This window comes from Lissotriton vulgaris, chromosome 1_1, assembly GCF_964263255.1.
Source record: "Lissotriton vulgaris chromosome 1_1, aLisVul1.2, whole genome shotgun sequence".
Taxonomy (NCBI): Eukaryota; Metazoa; Chordata; class Amphibia; order Caudata; family Salamandridae; genus Lissotriton; species Lissotriton vulgaris.
The window spans coordinates 42,119,994-42,140,108 of NC_141685.1; the positions used below are offsets into that span (position 1 = coordinate 42,119,994).

The 20,115-nt window shown below is 46.7% G+C and overlaps 1 protein-coding gene across 1 annotated transcript in view; it reads right to left on the reverse strand.

Moving 5' to 3' along the window:
* Positions 1 to 20,115, reverse strand: part of LOC147737126 (uncharacterized) — a 381,113-nt gene that overhangs the window by 65,117 nt on the left and 295,881 nt on the right. Inside the window, exon 6 of the mRNA XM_086965561.1 lies at positions 7,228 to 7,319. The gene's annotated coding sequence lies outside the window, so the exon portion shown is untranslated. The remainder of the gene's footprint in view (positions 1 to 7,227; positions 7,320 to 20,115) is intronic.

Genomic DNA, 20,115 nt, shown 5'->3' on the forward strand with positions numbered 1-20,115 from the left:
CTCATGTTTTCTTGGTTGCACAGGGCAGGTGGGAGGGCATTCCATTCCAGGTACCTGCAGTCACCACAGGCAGAGAGCAGCCATCTATTCTGATTTTTATAAACTTAGAGACTTTACGCAGCAAAGCATGATGGGATCTCACCCTTCGGCCAGCTGATACCAGGCAAAAAGAAAGGACAAATAAGAATGAACCCTCTGACTGTAGAGCGTTTATGACATTTAGGGGCATATGTATGAACAAGCCCTTCTGCGATTCCTTAATTGCAATTTTTAGCGAATTGCTATTACGGAATCGCAAAATGCTATGTATGTAGGAATCACAATAATAATTGCGATTCCTTAATATTCCTTAATTGCGAATCGCGATTCGCAATTAAGGAATATCTTCCCATTCATTCCTATGCGCTAGGAGGCCCATAGGAATGGATTGGAAGACATTCTCAATTTAATATTCGCAATTAGAGAATCGCAAATTGAGAATGCAATTTCAAGGGTGCCAGGGTGTCAAGAGGATACACTGTTGCACCCCTGAAATATGTATGTGTACACATGTGACGCTCATACATGCCCCAACGGCATGTATGTGCGCCACATGGCACTTTCAAAATTCAAAAAAGTGCATTTGTCAAAGAAATCGCAAATTACCACCAACTTTAAGTTGGTGGTAATGGCGATTTCTTAAGGGCAAATTGCACTTTTGCAAAAACAACAGTTGATGGACAGAATGCAGAACAATGTCATACATTCACCCCAGTACAGAGATCTGGGCCTAAATCCATCGGTTTTTTTGCACTTCACACCACCCCAGTTCAGACATGGCCATATGCAAATCAGCCTTGACCCTGTGCCTCATGGGAACAGTCCAGCCCGAACTGCCAAGCAATGTCTTTCCTGGACCAGAATCAAGCATCCTAGGACCGGTTTCTGGCTATCAGCCATCTTCAGCCAGGATAGCTTGACTCCAGTGGTGTGGAGAGCATGGGACTCACGTCTGAGCATACCCATCCCACTCGGGGTGACAAATGCAAAAACAACAGTTGATGGACAGAATGCAGAACAATGTCATACATTCACCCCAGTACAGAGATCTGGGCCTAAATCCATCGTTTTTTTGCACTCCACACCACCCCAGTTCAGACATGGCCATATGCAAATCGGCCTTGACGCTGTGCCTCATGGGAACAGTCCAGCCCGAACTGCCAAGCCATGTCTTTCCTGGACCGGAATCAGGCATCCTAGGACCGGTTTCTGCTATCACCCGTCTTCAGCCAGGATAGCTTGACTCCAGTGGTGTAGAGAGCATGGTACTCACGTCTGAGCATACCCATCCCACTCGGGGTTACAAATGCAAAAACAACAGTTGATGGACAGAATGCAGAACAATGTCATACATTCACCCCAGTACAGAGATCTGGGCCTAAATCCATCGTTTTTTTGCACTCCACACCACCCCAGTTCAGACATGGCCATATGCAAATCAGCCTTGACCCTGTGCCTCATGGGAACAGTCCAGCCCGAACTGCCAAGCATGTCTTTCCTGGACCAGAATCAAGCATCCTAGGACCGGTTTCTGGCTATCAGCCGTCTTCAGCCAGGATAGCTTGACTCCAGTTGTGTGGAGAGCATGGGACTCACGTCTGAGCATACCCATCCAACTCGGGGTGACAAATGCAAAAACAACAGTTGATGGACAGAATGCAGAACAATGTCATACATTCACCCCAGTACAGAGATCTAGGCCTAAATCCATCGTTTTTTTGCACTCCACACCACCCCAGTTCAGACATGGCCATATGCAAATCAGCCTTGACCCTGTGCCTCATGGGAACAGTCCAGCCTGAACTGCCAAGCCATGTCTTTCCTAGACCAGAATCAAGCATCCTAGGACCGGTTTCTGGCTATCAGCTGTCTTCAGCCAGGATAGCTTGACTCCAGTGGTGTGGAGAGCATGGGACTCACGTCTGAGCATACCCATCCCACTCGGGGTGACAAATGCAAAAACAACAGTTGATGGACAGAATGCAGAACAATGTCATACATTCACCCCAGTACAGAAATCTGGGCCTAAATCCATCGTTTTTTTGCACTCCACACCACCCCAGTTCAGACATGGCCATATGCAAATCAGCCTTGACCCTGTGCCTCATGGGAACAGTCCAGCCTGAACTGCCAAGCCATGTCTTTCCTAGACCAGAATCAAGCATCCTAGGACCGGTTTCTGGCTATCAGCTGTCTTCAGCCAGGATAGCTTGACTCCAGTGGTGTGGAGAGCATGGGACTCACGTCTGAGCATACCCATCCAACTCGGGGTGACAAATGCAAAAACAACAGTTGATGGACAGAATGCAGAACAATGTCATACATTCACCCCAGTACAGAGATCTAGGCCTAAATCCATCGTTTTTTTGCACTCCACACCACCCCAGTTCAGACATGGCCATATGCAAATCAGCCTTGACCCTGTGCCTCATGGGAACAGTCCAGCCTGAACTGCCAAGCCATGTCTTTCCTAGACCAGAATCAAGCATCCTAGGACCGGTTTCTGGCTATCAGCTGTCTTCAACCAGGATAGCTTGACTCCAGTGGTGTGGAGAGCATGGGACTCACGTCTGAGCATACCCATCCCACTCGGGGTGACAAATGCAAAAACAACAGTTGATGGACAGAATGCAGAACAATGTCATACATTCACCCCAGTACAGAAATCTGGGCCTAAATCCATCGTTTTTTTGCACTCCACACCACCCCAGTTCAGACATGGCCATATGCAAATCAGCCTTGACCCTGTGCCTCATGGGAACAGTCCAGCCTGAACTGCCAAGCCATGTCTTTCCTAGACCAGAATCAAGCATCCTAGGACCGGTTTCTGGCTATCAGCTGTCTTCAGCCAGGATAGCTTGACTCCAGTGGTGTGGAGAGCATGGGACTCACGTCTGAGCATACCCATCCCACTCGGGGTGACAAATGCAAAAACAACAGTTGATGGACAGAATGCAGAACAATGTCATACATTCACCCCAGTACAGAGATCTGGGCCTAAATCCATCGTTTTTTTGCACTCCACACCACCCCAGTTCAGACATGGCCATATGCAAATCAGCCTTGACCCTGTGCCTCATGGGAACAGTCCAGCCCGAACTGCCAAGCCATGTCTTTCCTGGACCAGAATCAAGCATCCTAGGACCGGTTTCTGGCTATCAGCCGTCTTCAGCCAGGATAGCTTGACTCCATGTAGAGCGGGTGCAGGCCAAGATCTCTCAGAAATAAAACATTTATAGCTCAGTAATATTCAAAGATATAGAAGCGGAAAGTAGGATGCTGGCTTCCAATAACACAGCACTGAGCACTCCACCTCAGCCAATCTTAATGACTGTTTGAAGAACAGGGCAACAGGAAGGTGTTTTAAATGCCGACCATTAACCTTTCACCAGCTGCACATGGGGGCCAGGATTGGCTAGATGAACGCTGTGCTCCTGGATCCCTCGATTCCAATTCACTCAATTTAACTACACACATTACAGTTAACACTCCCCCCACCGTATCAAGAGCGCGTTTCCTGATTCGACACTAGAGTGTCCGTGCTGTAAACTGGCTGATGCTGGTTTCTAACATATGGTGTGGGAGTGCCCACCACTACAGGTGTCATGGCTCGAGGTTTCAGCCACCATAGCAGAACTTGCAGACCATATACTGTCAACTACCCCTGAATCCTGCCTGCTAGGCATTAACCCTAAAGCAAAGAGGGGGCAAACACTTACACAGGTTCAAAGACCTTGCATACGTACTTTTCAAGTGACGAATAGCAATTTCTTGGAAAGCGACCTCTGTGCCGGACACTAAGAGGTGGCTGCATACTCCCCTGCACTGTGCACGAGCAGAGGACAACACACTACACATGCTACTCTCTAGAGGAGTGGGGAGAAGGGGTGGGGGTGTGGGAAAGTAGGATCTGCTTTCATGGTTAATAGGGGTAGGGGTAATAACCCTATCTGCCCCTGGCAGGGACAGATCGATTGTCCCTTTTGTTTTGGGGAGTAGAGACATTAGCATGCCCATTCTGGAAATCACCCACTCCTCTTTCAGAGAGGAAATAAAATCCCTGGCGTCTAGTAGGGTTTCTGCCCCCGGGGAGACTGATCGGGGGTAATAACACCCATCTACCTCCCAGAGGGGCAGACAGACTGTCCCTGTTGTGGTTGGGGCATGGGCATACACAAAGCAAGAAGGGTGTTCCTACAGTGGCCGTATCATTCAATAATGTGCGTACATCTCTGAGTAATCAAAAAGGCAGTGACAGAAGGAGGTAAAGTGCAAACAAAGTTCATTCAAAAAAATATTTATTTGTTCTTTTTTTATAGGTATAAATTCATATAAATACTATTGTTGATCAAAAAATCTTTTTTTATATAATGGGTGATCCATATATTAATTGAAAAAGTGGAGAAGTGTGGCTCAGGGGTTAGAGGCGGCAGACCCGGAACCTGAGATCGGTCCTGGACCAGGGTTCAATTCCCCGCCTCGGCGGGTCTTGGGCTAAAAATTCCACGGACTCGATAATTCTCGCTCCGGTGCCTTCTCAGCTCACGGGTTCACACTCTGCGACTCTGGGCAATAGCTTGCTTAATCTCCACAACGGCCCCTCGCGGCGGGATGCCTGACTTTCACCTTGTGGATACCTGCTGGGGCTATCACACAGGGGAATATCAGGACGGGTTCCCTAAGCAAGCGCTGGGACACCCACTGCGGGTAGCTGTGCGCTATATAAGCTCAACTACATAAAGAGCACAAAACAGTCATAAAAACAGCAGCAAATTAGCAGGTCCCCTGAAAAACAATCATACACAGCAACTCGCTCACGTGCTAACAGTCATTCTACATTCACACCACATACAAAGATGGAGAAGGAACTGGATTCCAAATAGCAAGATGACTACGCTAATGTGATCCAAGGGCACCAAGGTGTAATTGTTGGCCCTTGTGGCGGGTCTACGCGCGTTTCGGTGGATCAAGCCACCTTCATCAGGACCTTGTTCATCAAATTGTGCAGATAACAGGGGATCAGACAAAAGGAAAAATGGCCTAAAAAGAAAAAACAAATCTGTCACTATCACATACACAAAAAATTATTTACAAGAGAGCATTAATACATTCACTGTTGGGTTGGAACCCGGGGTTCATCACTGTGGCTAGAGAAAGTAAATCTACATTATGGAGTGGCAGACAGGAGAGTCTAGTCATGAGAGAGCAAGGTGCTGACGCTAGGTGACTAGTCACTCTGAGAGTTAATGATGCAGGGACCAAATGTACAAAGAGATTCCTATTTTGCATAAGATGTTATCTAAGAGGGTACTACATTTGGGGTATGGGCATAAACATAGCCATTGTGGGCAGCCTCCACCCCTCTTTTATTTAAAAAAAACAATAATCCCTGGTGCCTAGTGGGCTTTCTGTGACGGTTGGGGAGCATTATAGTGCCCATTTGGGCAGCCCGCATCCCTAAGTAAAAAGAAAAAAATAAACACTTGGTCTATAGAGTGCCTTCCGCCCCACCTCCCCGGGGAGGAGTGGGGGAGGCGAAAGACTAAATTTGGCCAAATTATTATGGGGGAGTAAAGCCCCTTGCCCAAGGGGCTGCTCCCCCCTCCCTGGTGTCTAGTGATGGACCCCTGATTGGGGATTGCCCTCTTACGGTGATGCACAAGCTGAGATCCACTGGATTCTCCCCTTTCCAATGATACCTCTCCTGTCGGGCCTACGTGCTTGGGGGTGAGATAGCCCGAGGAGCATGTAGGCAGTGAAAGTGAAATGAGCCGATCGGCTTATTTCACTTTCACTATAGTGAAGTCAGCACGCCATGCGCGCCGATTGTCCGCACACTGGAAAAAAAGTGCCTCGGGCAGCTGGAGTTCAAAATAGTGGGCCTTGGATGTAATGGTTACATCCTTGGCACCGGAGCGCCACAACCTTGGACGTAACCGTTATGTCCAAGGCATGGAAGGGGTTAGTAGATCTTGCTCTGACACTGATGTAATTAGCAATGCTTCCCAACCATGAGGTGCTCTACATATGCCACATATATTTGTAGTGAGGGTGGGGTTCTACTTGCACACATTGCTATGTTAGCATAAGCGTTTTAGAAGTTAAACGCCATTTCGTCACTTTTCCGCTTTTTGCACACAACACTGTAGGTTGCTGTTGTTGCAAATTAGAATGCTTTATTTTTCTTCATATGAGAATGGTCTGCTTTCCACATCCTTAGACTTACACTGCGACCTTAGTCTGCACACTGCGTGCAGAGGTCTTCAAGGTCAGAACAACAATGTCTGCTGTGATTCAGGTTGATCAGCCCACAGTTCTAGACATAACATGCACACAGGTGCACTCAACTGAAATCCTAGTGCTTTAATATTGCAATGCATGCACGATTCAAGCACTTGGAAGAATATCGTTTCCAGAGTCAGAGAGCTTTGCTGATCCTGATGTGATCCTGCGGTTTCTTTTCAGCGCCGGGACACCTCCTCGCGAGGTAGCTGTTCGCGCTTTACAAGAATCAGTATTATTATTATTATTATTCACCTCTGCTGGTCTTGGAGGTATGGGGTTCCTCATTTAAGCCTAAGAGACCTTCTATTATTATAAAACCTAGTTCTTAGCAGGGGTGGGTGGTACACAAGGCGCTATAGGACCTGTTTCAACTATCATTGTAATATGATTTCTCCCTTTCTGTTTTATGGAATTGTAACAATGCTGACTGTTTAATTTCAGTTCATATGCCTGCTTACGTTAGCCAAAGTACTGTATCTTAGAGCACGTAGTTCAAAATAAACATTTTAAACTTTTCTGTGTCTCTAATTACTCACGTTGTGGACTGGTATGAGAACAAAACGAAAGAGTGTTCTTGATTCCCACCATTCCTGAGAGTACCCTAAGTTGCATGTTCTGGGTTGTCTAATCATTGGTAGCTTCGCTCTAGGACGGAGAGCTAATGAGACACTGATGCTAGTCGGATAGGGGTTCTGGGTTCTGAGGTGAGTTTCTGGTCCACCACAATTCACTAAGGTCCTGGTTTCCTATGCATAGTTCTGTGTATAAACAGAATCCCTGCAACATATTATGTTATTGATGTTCCCTGCAACCTGTATCACTCAAAGAGTTTCCACTTGTTGATGTTTTACAAGAATAAAAAATGCAATCAATTATTGATGAAACAATGAGATGCAAACATACCTCCACCCTGCACATCCTGGGACAAGACTGCTGGAAAGAGATCGATGGGAAATGAGAAAGGTTTGGAGGTGAGCAAAACACTGAAACATTACCTGAAAGAACAAATAAAAAAAAATGAAAGAAGATAGATGGATATTTGAAATTACAATAGGGACAAGCAAGAGAAGGAAATAAACTCACTAGCCCTGTGATTTTTTACAGAGCAAAAACAAGTAAAAAAATATTTTAAAAGTTTGCAAAACACTGAAAAAAAACCACAATTTAGAACCCATAGAAACTGAAAACAGAAGCGCCTATGAATCTTATTTTCAATGCCTATGATCAGAGAAGAGGACTTATTGCATGTATGGGAGTATTAACAACGAGACCTAGTGTGTCATGACGGTGCACCAGGTGTGGTTTTCTGTAGTCATGCATTCCAATGGGCTCTGGGAAGTGCAGTCTTTTTGTAACTGTGTTTAACTTGGAAGCTGATAAAGCTATGGATGAAGTGCATAATTGTCGAGACTTTCTGAATCTGTACACTTAGGAAAACCTAGGTTTTGAGCATGCATACAACACATAATGTGAAGTGTGCATTTGGATTAGAACACACAGATGGCAGACAAAAATAAGTGAGAGAAAGAATCACATTAGTCCTGGCATTAGGCAGGGCCATCCCCTTTCACCCATACTCTTCCTGATAGCCCCAGAGCCCCTCACATTCAGCATATGCTGCTCAGAAGACATTTGGGGAACTGAAACCAATGCCGGCAACCTGGAAATTAAGCTGTATACGGACAACATACTCCTCACTTTACCCTCTCCAGAACGTTCGCTGTCAGCACCGACGTTCACCATATCAGACTTTACAGCATTTTTCAGGTACAGAAGGAAATGGACCAAAAGTGAAGTCTTACCCTTGATGGTCTATACAACGAGGGAAGCCCTCCATGCACATCCATTTCGGTAAATCGCCACCAAGATGAAATATTACGAGTATTGATTATTGATTACTACCGATTTCCCAACTATGATCAAAGTCAATATGACTGCACTGACTGATCAAATGCACAGGGGTTTCAGTAAATGGATCAAACCGCAATTGTCGCTGTGAGGACAAGTCCAAACTGTGAACATGGTGGTAGCCCGAGGTTTAACTACATTTTCTGCATGCTGCCTATACTGGTCCCGGCATCAGAACTATGCCTAATAGACGCAGCCATTAAAACATACTTGTGGCAAAGTGAGACATGCGGACTGGCCATGTCCAAACTCCGAGCCACTACTACAGGCGGACTGAGACTTCCAAAGATGCAAATATACCATATGGCCCATCAACTCTCACAGGAAGCATATCATTCTGCCACAGATCTCGAACGCACCAATTGGGTACTCCTGAAACAACAACTGTGGGTGGGCACAGGGACCGCAGGTGATATAGCTGCATCATCCCTCACATATACCTCAAACAGAACTGCTTTGGGGGCCTCAAGCTGCAGAAGCGATGAAGGGGGAAATCTTCACCTTCATCTACTCTGCCATTGGTGAGGGGTGCTAGTTTTTATCCTTCCTTCCCTGTTTCTCTCACAGATCGAGATCATAAACCCAGAAGGTCGCAATGTGATATTAGCAGGCAAACTAGATGGCAAAGATATAGCCTGTGTGAACACTCATGCCCCCAATGTGGGCCAAACTATCATCCTATTCTCCCTAATTTTCTCGTCACCCGAATACATCATTACCCTATGTTACTCGGAGGAGATTACAATTGCATGGCTGATGTCACTTTAGATAGATCACACCCCCACTGCCCACATCCCCGCTACATAAAACTGCCCACGCATTTCGATGATGGATTAACGATTGAGGATTTGTTGATATCTGGAGAACCTCAACTTCGGAGGGCGGCTTAGACTCTTATTACTCGGGTACGCACAAGCTATCGGTGCACTTAAATACTTTCTTATGCTCGGCCAGGGTACATGCGAGAGCTAGAATGGTCGAATATCGGGTGAAAAATACTGCGACAACCACCCGTTATTACAGATTCTGGCCTGGGCGCTGTCCAGACCCCGCACTGCGACATGGAAGCTCAATACTGCAAAGCTGATGACCCAGTCTTCAGACCTACCCTAGGGAACGTGATCAGTAATTACTTTATGGAAAAAAAAAGGGTACGACTTCCTCCCCACTAGCGGAGTGGGAGGCATTCAAACTAGCGGTACGTGGTTAAGGCATCTCAGCAGTAGTAAGGACTCAGTCCCAACTTCATACTGAGATCAATCACTTGGAGCACCTCTTAATAAAACCGGATCTACCGACGGAGGGAGCACAGGTGCTGCATGACACACTGAGAGCAGAAAAGGAAAAACTCCTCAAACTAGTGGAGCGACTCCCGGCATACGATCATCGAGCATATATAAAACTAGGGCACACATAGAATGTTATAAATCCGGCAGATTACTAGTGTGGTTGGCCAATCCTGATAGACAGGGTTCCCAAATACTGCAGATGCAAAACAAGGGGAAGGTGACCTTGTTTACAGGTATGCCGCGATTAATACGGTCTTTGCTGTCTATTATTCTAACATCTATGGGTGCTCTGATGTGGCCCCACCCAGCCCATGCAGGATTATGTTCTATCAGCAAGTACGAAGCAAATGACACAGGCAGTAGCTGCATCCGTAGGAGGTGACATCACAATCCAGGAGGTGAGGGGGCGAGTAAAGCCCTGGGCAAGGTACCAGGCTCAGATGGCTTGACCCTGGAATTTTATGCATTTTGTGCAGACTCGCTTGCCCCAGTCTTGGCTACATTGTATAATGCAGGAAGAGCAGCGGGGGTCTCCCACCAACCATGGGCGAGTTCCTGTTTGTTCCACTCCACAAAAAGGGTAGAGTGACAAGGTAACATCCTAAAGACTGCTCTCCATATTAAATGTAGATTATAAACTGCTTAGATAAAATGTTGGTGACTGGGCCGCCATCTAGGTGATCTTATTCACACGGATCAAATGGGTTTCATACCTAAACCCAGTTTGATCCCTAACATTCGCCTAATGTTCCATACCCCATTAGTGGACTATCCTAAAGCACTAGTGATCGGCACTGACACAGAGACAGCATGTGACTATTGACGCTGAGACTTTCTTGATGCTACTCTGGCCAGCATGGGACTGCGGAATAGCTTCCTCACCTGGACACGTCTGCTATATTTGCCCCTGATGTCTCCGGTCCGAAATGGGGTGTGATATCAGCACCCTGTAGGGTAGAGGCTGATGCCACACAGGGTTGCCCGCTGTCGCCAGTGCCATTTGACTTGGCTGTTGAGCCCCTGGTCCTGATGCTCTGCACCACCCATCATTATCAAGGAATAGTGATTGACGAACACCCTATCTATACATCCCTATACGGGGATGATCTATAAGTGTACCAGTGTGGGGAACACGCAAATGTGGATCACGCATTTAGCGCTTTGGATGATTTTAGCCAGACGTCGGGAGTCCAGGTGAATTGGGATAAGTCAAATGCATTCCTGATACACGTCCGAAAACAGCCACCATTCTGCCAGAAATGGGGCAGGATCTCTGCTCGGAACCAGTCACATTATTCTACCTGGGCATTCATATTTACTACAATTTGGCCGATCTTGGTCAATCTTCAACTGGCACTGATTTTTGCAGACATCCATACATTTCTGGCTAATACTTCCTCTATCAGTCGCAGGCAGGGTGATACTGCGAAGATAGTTTTCCTTCCCAGTCTCTTGCTTTACTTTGCAGCTCGCCCAATTTGGCTCACAAAATCCATCTTTTGGGAGATTAACAGCCTATTGATATACCTCATATAAGGCACAGGACGTCGTAGACTGGCATTAACCAAAATCCGGCTCTCCACTGATGGAGGTGGGTTAGCGGTCATTGACTTGGAGCTTTATTGCCTGGCGGCGCACCCGAAATGGGCATCTTACTGAAGACATTGTTGATGGGGGAGGAGGGGCGTGATAGTGACTGGCGTACACTTTCTCTCCACCAGTACCATGCTATAGGCCAGATTGATTTGTCATAATGCTCAAACAAGCGTTAAATATTCTGGTCTCTTCCTGGATACCCTGCAATTTCAATGGGCTGGGTCTTGCACCGAACACAAATGATGGTTCCGTATGTGAAGTACCTCACACTGTAGACATTACTACAACTCTCGCATGAGGGATATTGGTCAGGGTTGCTGGAGAGAATGGGTAGGAATATGCTATGGAACTAGTAACAGGTGGAGAACCAAGGAACTTTGTGGAACTCGCAAACAAATATACCCTACCCTCGCATCAGTGTTTACTGTATGGGGCAGTGGCAGCAAACATGTGGAGGAAATGGCAGGGGACAGGTAAGAACCCCCGAAACAGAGGGGAGAAACCATGTGGAAGTAACGCCAATCCACAAGGTGGGGGTGGGGGGATAGAGTTCTGAGAAGGTCCTGAAGAGCCAGTTACACAGCTGTAAAAGGCCCAGTGGATCCTTGCATCTATAACACTATTCAAACCATCAACTAAGAAATTCCATAACAGAACACAACATGACCAATGTCTGTACACTGCTATATTACATCAAAGAACAATAAACAGTAAAGGCATCCTATCTACAGAGGCTACACATCTTCTCATTTTTTAACACCACACACACACACACACACACACACACCCACACACACACGGTGAACCACACACCCTAAATATCGATTCCAAAATATAGACTGCCCAAAATATCGAATCAAAAATATAGACTGCCTAGAATATCAAATTACCACAATATAGTAAGTCAGAATATCGAATTTGGGGTATGAAATATCGAATTCCATAATATCGAATTTAAAATATCGATTTCCATAATATCGAATTTTTTTAGTGTATGGTAGTATATGTATTCAAATTATGTATTAAATTTGTAATGTATGTTTAATTTTGTTATAGTTAATTTTTGCGTGATTTAATTCCGTCGCGGGTTGTGGGGTTATAGGGGAATAGGTTGGGAAGTGATTTAATTATAGTAAATTAAATATCAATTTTTATTTATATGTATTGATAATTAATTGATAATTAATTAATAATTAGTAATTAATTGTAATTAATTGGAAATTATTTTTTTTAATTTGTATTACATTTTTATTAATTCATAATTAATTTTTTTAATTGGTAAGTCATTTTTATTTATTGGTAAATATCTTTTATTAATTGATTAATTGATAATTGTGTTAATTTTATTAATTTTTGGGAGCGGGTTGTGGGTTTATAGGGGAATAGGGTGGGAAGTCATTTAATTGTAATAAAGTAAATATTTATTTGTATTTATATAATAATAATAATAATAATAAAATCTTTATTCGGCTTGTTCACAATGGAAAAACCATAAAAGTACACAAAATAGCAAACACAGTAAAAATACACATGTTACATATATTTCTAATAAAATTCATTTCATGGTTAAAAAGAGAAAAGTTAATCAAAAATTGTGCAAAGTACCGCTTATTCTCAAACTGACAAGGTTTTTAAAGATTCGTTCTGTGTTTCATGATACACTTTAAGAAGCTACTAATAAAATAACAGACGTTTGGTGTTTCCAACATTTGCAGTCTTAAAAGGGCGGGTCTGCATTGTCGCAATCCCCAGGATTTTAGTATCGGTAAAAGCCAGATCTTTCTGTGGGCTTGGTGGTATTTACAAAGCAAGATCACGTGCAAATTCGACTGCATTGATATACCGTCACAAGGACAGGGCGGGAGTATAGCATCCCAACAGTTTTGTGACGGGAAGGTGACCATTCTGAAGAAAATATTTAGCCTAAATCTTGTGATGAGCATTCTCTCGTAAATTGGTATTTGGAGTTCTAAGTACGGGTGAATGACAAAGGCTACTTGGATCATATTTGAATGGATCACTGCCGTTTTTGTCGAGTTGGATGCGAGTCTTAACGACTCCAAATGGCATAGTGCTTGGCGTTTAAGAACTTTTTTTGGAATGTCCGTTATGGATGTCGGGTCTGAATAGTACTTCTCAAGGCCTAAATCAGTAAAGAAGTTCCTAACATATAGGAGCCACTTTATTTTTGCAGAGTTGTCCATATTCATTGAATCTGTGATGATGGCTTGAGTCAGAGCATTTTTGTTTGATTTCCAAATGCGGCGCCACAGCATCAGAGGTTCAATTTTAATTAAATCCTCTAGATAGGGTATGGCCAATTCTAGGTGCATTGCGTAAATTGAGGTGCCTTTGGGGGTAGCTAGCAAGAATCTTAAGAAGGTGTTTTCCACCCTCTGAATAGGGCTAACATCAGTATACCCCCAGACTCCTGCACCATATGTTGCTATTGCCTGGTATTTGGCGTTGTAAATCTTAAGGAGCTCTACTGGAGGCCTCTTGCCTAATTTCTGAGAGAAAGCTGTTAGTGCTGCAATTGATCTCCTGAATAAAAGTGCCCTTGTGCTCACTGCTTGCTTCCAACAGAGTTGGTCATCTATCATAACCCCCAAGTATGGATAGTGTGGGGTAGGTTCAAGCTTTTGGTTATTAAGGACTATAGGATAGGTACTTTTTCGGTGTCTGCCAACAGTCATTACGAACGTTTTTTTTACGTTCACTTTTAGGTCTAAATTGCCCATGAAGGACGTGTATCTGTTCACCGCTTTCTGCAGTTCTTTGGGTGTTCGCGCTAGGATGACGGCGTCATCCGCGTAGAGCAGGGCTGGGATCAGGCGGCGGTTTATGCGTGGGAGGTCCTGGGCCCCCCTCAACATCTCCCCCTCCAAGCCGTTGGTGTAGAGTGAGAAGAGGAAGGGGGCCAGGACGCATCCCTGCCTGACCCCACGCCCTACTCTAAACGGGGACGTCAGCTCACCATTGACGCCAAAGCGTACTCTGGCTGTGGCCCCAGTGTAAAGCTCTTTGAGAAAATCTAGAAGGGGTGGATCTACTCCCAGTTGAGCTAGGACCCTCCACAGCTTTCTGTGCGAAACGCAGTCGAAAGCTGCGGAGAGGTCAACAAAGACCATATATATCTTGGTAGGGATGGCCTGTGTATATTTCCCCATGATTAGGGTAAGGTTGAGGACCTGCTCTAGGGTACCAAAACCTTCTCGGAATCCGAATTGGATATCCGAAATTATGCCCCGGTCCTCAGTCCACTGCTGGAGGCGCTCTAGAATCACTCTCCCCACTACTTTCCCGAGAGAATCCAGCAGTGATATGGGCCGGTAGCATTTTACATCTTGTCGGTCCCCCTTTTTAAAAATGGGGACCATTATTGATTTTGTCCAAGATGTTAAGATTCCCTCACTTGCTGCTGCTGTACATACTCTAGTTAAGATGGGGGCCCAGAGGTCTTGGTTACTTTTAAAAAGGTCCACCGGGACCCCGTCGGGTCCTGGTGCCTTGCCTGTTTTACTACTCTGCAGAGCGTCTATAAGATCTGAAATGTCAAAAGGGACCAGGATAGGGTAATTTACCTTGGGGAGAGGGGATTCTGTTGGAAGGGTATTCTTAAAAATTTCCTCAAAGTGGGAGACCCAGGTGTTTTCGTCGATAGCGACTTCTATTTTTGGGGTATCTCTTTCTGTGAGGTATGGGGCTCTGACCGTGCGCCAGAAAAGCTCACTGTTTTGTGAGACTGCACCATGGTGGAGATCATCCCAAAGCTTTTGCTTTAGTTGTGCAGTTCGCAGCTTTCTTTCCCCTGTGTATTGGCGCCTAAGCAACTGGATCTGAGCCGCATCACGTGGATTATTTTTGAGGGCGGATTTCAATTTTGATAAGGCCGCTGTGCAGTTATGATTAAACCACTTTGGTTTTGAGGGGCGGTTTATTTTAGGTTTTGTGGTGAGCAAGTCTTTTATAACGTCTAATATTAAGTTAAAATTTCTCAAGACTTCTTTATGGCTAGTTGTAAGATCCAGGCATTTCATTATGTTCGAGTAGGACTGCGTTACTAATTTTTTCATTATGTCAGATGGGTTAATTTTAGCCCATCTGATTGTTAGTCCATTACGTTTGCTGACCTCTATCTTGTTCTGCCTGAGAGTGGTCGCCATCTCTGATTTATGTGAAAGGTTGGCAGGCATGGGCATAGTTAGTATTAGGGCTGCATGATCGCTATAGGGAGTGACAATGACTTCAAAGTTTTTAAATTTCGACATTAGGGTTTGGGAAAGAAAAATGAAGTCTACTGTTGTCTTGTGTCCTCTACCCACATAGGTCGGTATGAATTCGTTTGGATCTGCTTTTACGTGATTGGCAATCTGGAGATCCAGATCTGATAGGGCGATGTTAATTATGTTTCCCAGTTTAGAGTGTGCGAGGTGTGCTAGTGGAACATTAAAGTCGTCCACGATCCCACAACACAGTAAATTGGGAGCTGTGCAAGGATGAAGATTGAAATCGCCTCCCCAAATTAAATGGGTTGCTTTATTTGCAGGGCTCTGATTGAGTGCTTGTTTTAATTTATCGGTTATAGTAGTGAGGAGAATTATAAAGTTTTCTTCTGACAGATTATTATATGTGTTGGTCAGAATGATAATATCTTTGTTGGGAAGGGTAAGTGATAAGATTTGATGATTGGCGTCCTGAGAAAGTGTGGTCACTTTATTAAGGGGTAGAGAATTTGAGATATAGATTGCTAACCCACCTTTTGGTCTGCCCATTGTACTGGTTAGGGCTGGAACATTGTAAGTTTTGTAGCCTTGTAGATGAAGTTCTTCTACGGACCATGTCTCCTGGAGACAAATTATTTGGCATGAGGCTAGAAACTTCTGCGCAGAGCCATCCTCGATTTTATTTCGGAGGCCCGCGATGTTCCAATAAGAGGCTATGAGAAGTGAAGGATCATCGGTAGATTCTACTTCTGGGGTTATCGTGTTCTTGCTACTGGTAAGCGAGGCGGTAGTATTGGGCTGCAAAGGGGGAGATAGTTGGGTGTCAATGGGAGGAATTTCTATTGATGGTCAGTCGACCATTTCTAGGCCGCTAAACCTATTGCTTAGTGGGATGTTTTGCCATGGGTCCCATCGTGATTGCTCTCTATGTGGGGGCCAATGTGTATAAGGTCTTCTGTCGTCCCACCTTCCTCCTTGGCGGCGTTGTCTCACTGGGTGCCAGGAGTAGTCTGGCTCATATTGATTATGAGGGCCGTTATAAGTGGTGTTTGGAAAGTCATCCTGCCTGGGAAATGGGACGGACCAAGGGGGCTCCTGCTCCTGTGTATAACTGTCTATTTGCCTGAAGGGGTAAAAAAAGGGGAGGGACTTGATCTTGATTCCTCCATTTGGGGTGATGTCTTCCCAGGCACAGACATAATCCGCTATTCGAGGGTCCTCGAAAGTGATAGTGATACAATCCCCGGGAATGGTTTTTCGGGTGTTGCCCACCCATGGTACCCTGGCTACAGATCTAATTCTACCGCGCCAAGAGGATGGAATTGGGCGATTGGTCTGGAGCCAATGCTGAACTTTATTTTTTAGGGACCAGACCGGTTCTGGAGTAAGGTCTGTTAGTTCTGGCACTCCAGCCATGACTGCCACATAGGGTGAGGCCTCTGGAGGGAAGTCTGCTGAGAATCTTGGAGGACCAGGATTCCCCGCAGTGTTTCTCTTGGGCCTGCCCGCAGGTGTTTTTGGTGGTACGGATGGGGGGGGTAAGGTTTTTATTGTTGCATTATGCGTGGTTTTCCCTGAGGTTTTATTGGCTGTACTGCTCGGTGCCGTCGGAATTGCGGCAGTAGTAGCAGACACAGTTGTCGCAGGCACAGCTGGGGAAGTCAAAACAGTGGTCTGTTGTGGGTTACTAGTAGAGCTTTGAGCTGCTACAGTTTTTGTTGTTTTGGTTGAATTTGAGGTGTTTTTATTGGTCGACGGATTTGGAGTAGTTATCCTGAGGGTCTTTTGTTGTGGATTGGGTAAAGATGGGTTGGCGATTGATGCATTGGAACTTATTGGTTTTTTGCTATTATTTTGTGATGGTTTTTGAGGACATTGTGGTAGAAGTGACTGCTGGTTTTTTAGAAGCTTGGAAATTTGCAATTCTAAGGTTGCTAACTGATGTTCTAAGGGTTGTAGCGCATGTTTGACTACATTGGCTATGCTAGAGAGTGTTAGTTCCTGAGCCTCAACAGCGTTCAGATCCACCGGGGTTTGTTTTGTGGGGTAGGGGTCCAAAACTATCAGGGAGGGTGGCTCCTTCTCTGCCTGATGGACTGACGCTAGGATCTCAACATGTGTCGCCCTATCATCCTGAATGTGTGGGATACTAGATGATATTACCAAGTTTTCTAGGGTAGTTGGATTTCTTGATGCCCTTTTCTTACTAATTGCTCCCTCCCTCCTACCCCTTTCTAATCTTTTTTCTGACGAGGAGATTTCTGGAGGAGTTGTTGGAAGCAATTCGGGGGTTTTTTCTAAGTCAAAGCTGAGTTGAGAGTCCGCTAGCTGAGATACCGACAGGTCTACTGTGTTTGGTAGGCTGCGTCTCTCTCTAGTTGGGACCAACTCAGCATTTAGGACTCCTAGCGCTGGAGATCTGGCTTCTGCCAGGATACCTAATGAGGATCTTTTCGCAAATGCTAGATCTAGAGAGACCCTTTCTTCAATGAGTGTTATGCTTTCGTCTATGAGTGTGTTCGCCTTCGCTAGGAAGTCGTCCATGGGACCAAGCAATTTACCTGCAGCGCTGGGGGCTTTAACTTTAGTTGTATTCCCTCTCGTAAGAACCATTGCTATTCTTGTTAGGTTGTGGGGGTGAGGTGAGTCGTGAGAATATTGCTATAAAAGGCGATAAATCGGATAATAATGTTGGGGTCAGGGGGGGTGGCCCAGTCCAGTCTCTACCAGCCTCTAACGGCCTAAAACGGCCCGGTCTTTGCCCGGGTCTTCGCCCCGGGCTGCGACCCGCGGCGCGACCCGCGGCGCGTTAGAGACTGGCTAGATATGGAGGAAGAAGGGGGGCGTGGCCGCCGGGGGAAGAGGCGCCGGCTGCAAGGAGCGGTGGTTTCTGGGCCTCGCAGTCCCCCGGTGGGCTGTTCCTGGACACAACCAATGCACTGCTACCTGGGCGGGTCGCGCTGAGAGCGAGATGGTGAACTGCCGATTGCAGTGACGCTCCCACCAGCCGACCTCTGCTCCAGGGAGTACGGTTCAAGATTTGGGCGGTAAAGCAGTTCCTCGTTTGTGGCACAGAGAAGCAGGTCAGTGAGCGGCACCCGCGCAGCGGGTGTCGCGAAAGGTTATGAAGCAGCGTTCCAATCAGTGGGCGTGGCCGCCGGGGGAAGAGGCGCCGGCTGCAAGGAGCGGTGGTTTCTGGGCCTCGCAGTCCCCCGGTGGGCTGTTCCTGGACACAACCAATGCACTGCTACCTGGGCGGGTCGCGCTGAGAGCGAGATGGTGAACTGCCGATTGCAGTGACGCTCCCACCAGCCGACCTCTGCTCCAGGGAGTACGGTTCAAGATTTGGGCGGTAAAGCAGTTCCTCGTTTGTGGCACAGAGAAGCAGGTCAGTGAGCGGCACCCGCGCAGCGGGTGTCGCGAAAGGTTATGAAGCAGCGTTCCAATCAGTGGGCGTGGCCGCCGGGGGAAGAGGCGCCGGCTGCAAGGAGCGGTGGTTTCTGGGCCTCGCAGTCCCCCGGTGGGCTGTTCCTGGACACAACCAATGCACTGCTACCTGGGCGGGTCGCGCTGAGAGCGAGATGGTGAACTGCCGATTGCAGTGACGCTCCCACAAGCCGACCTCTGCTCCAGGGAGTACGGTTCAAGATTTGGGCGGTAAAGCAGTTCCTCGTTTGTGGCACAGAGAAGCAGGTCAGTGAGCGGCACCCGCGCAGCGGGTGTCGCGAAAGGTTATGAAGCAGCGTTCCAATCAGTGGGCGTGGCCGCCGGGGGAAGAGGCGCCGGCTGCAAGGAGCGGTGGTTTCTGGGCCTCGCAGTCCCCCGGTGGGCTGTTCCTGGACACAACCAATGCACTGCTACCTGGGCGGGTCGCGCTGAGAGCGAGATGGTGAACTGCCGATTGCAGTGACGCTCCCACCAGCCGACCTCTGCTCCAGGGAGTACGGTTCAAGATTTGGGCGGTAAAGCAGTTCCTCGTTTGTGGCACAGAGAAGCAGGTCAGTGAGCGGCACCCGCGCAGCGGGTGTCGCGAAAGGTTATGAAGCAGCGTTCCCATCAGTGGGCGTGGCCGCCGGGGGAAGAGGCGCCGGCTGCAAGGAGCGGTGGTTTCTGGGCCTCGCAGTCCCCCGGTGGGCTGTTCCTGGACACAACCAATGCACTGCTACCTGGGCGGGTCGCGCTGAGAGCGAGATGGTGAACTGCCGATTGCAGTGACGCTCCCACCAGCCGACCTCTGCTCCAGGGAGTACGGTTCAAGATTTGGGCGGTAAAGCAGTTCCTCGTTTGTGGCACAGAGAAGCAGGTCAGTGAGCGGCACCCGCGCAGCGGGTGTCGCGAAAGGTTATGAAGCAGCGTTCCAATCAGTGGGCGTGGCCGCCGGGGGAAGAGGCGCCGGCTGCAAGGAGCGGTGGTTTCTGGGCCTCGCAGTCCCCCGGTGGGCTGTTCCTGGACACAACCAATGCACTGCTACCTGGGCGGGTCGCGCTGAGAGCGAGATGGTGAACTGCCGATTGCAGTGACGCTCCCACCAGCCGACCTCTGCTCCAGGGAGTACGGTTCAAGATTTGGGCGGTAAAGCAGTTCCTCGTTTGTGGCACAGAGAAGCAGGTCAGTATTTATATGTATTGATACTTAATTGATAATTAATTATTAATTGGTAATTAATTTTTAATAATTTGTAAATAATGTTTGTATTTGGTAATACATTTTTATTAATTGGTAATTATTTTTAAATACCAACAACAAGGATAGCAATGGGTCAAAAAACTAAA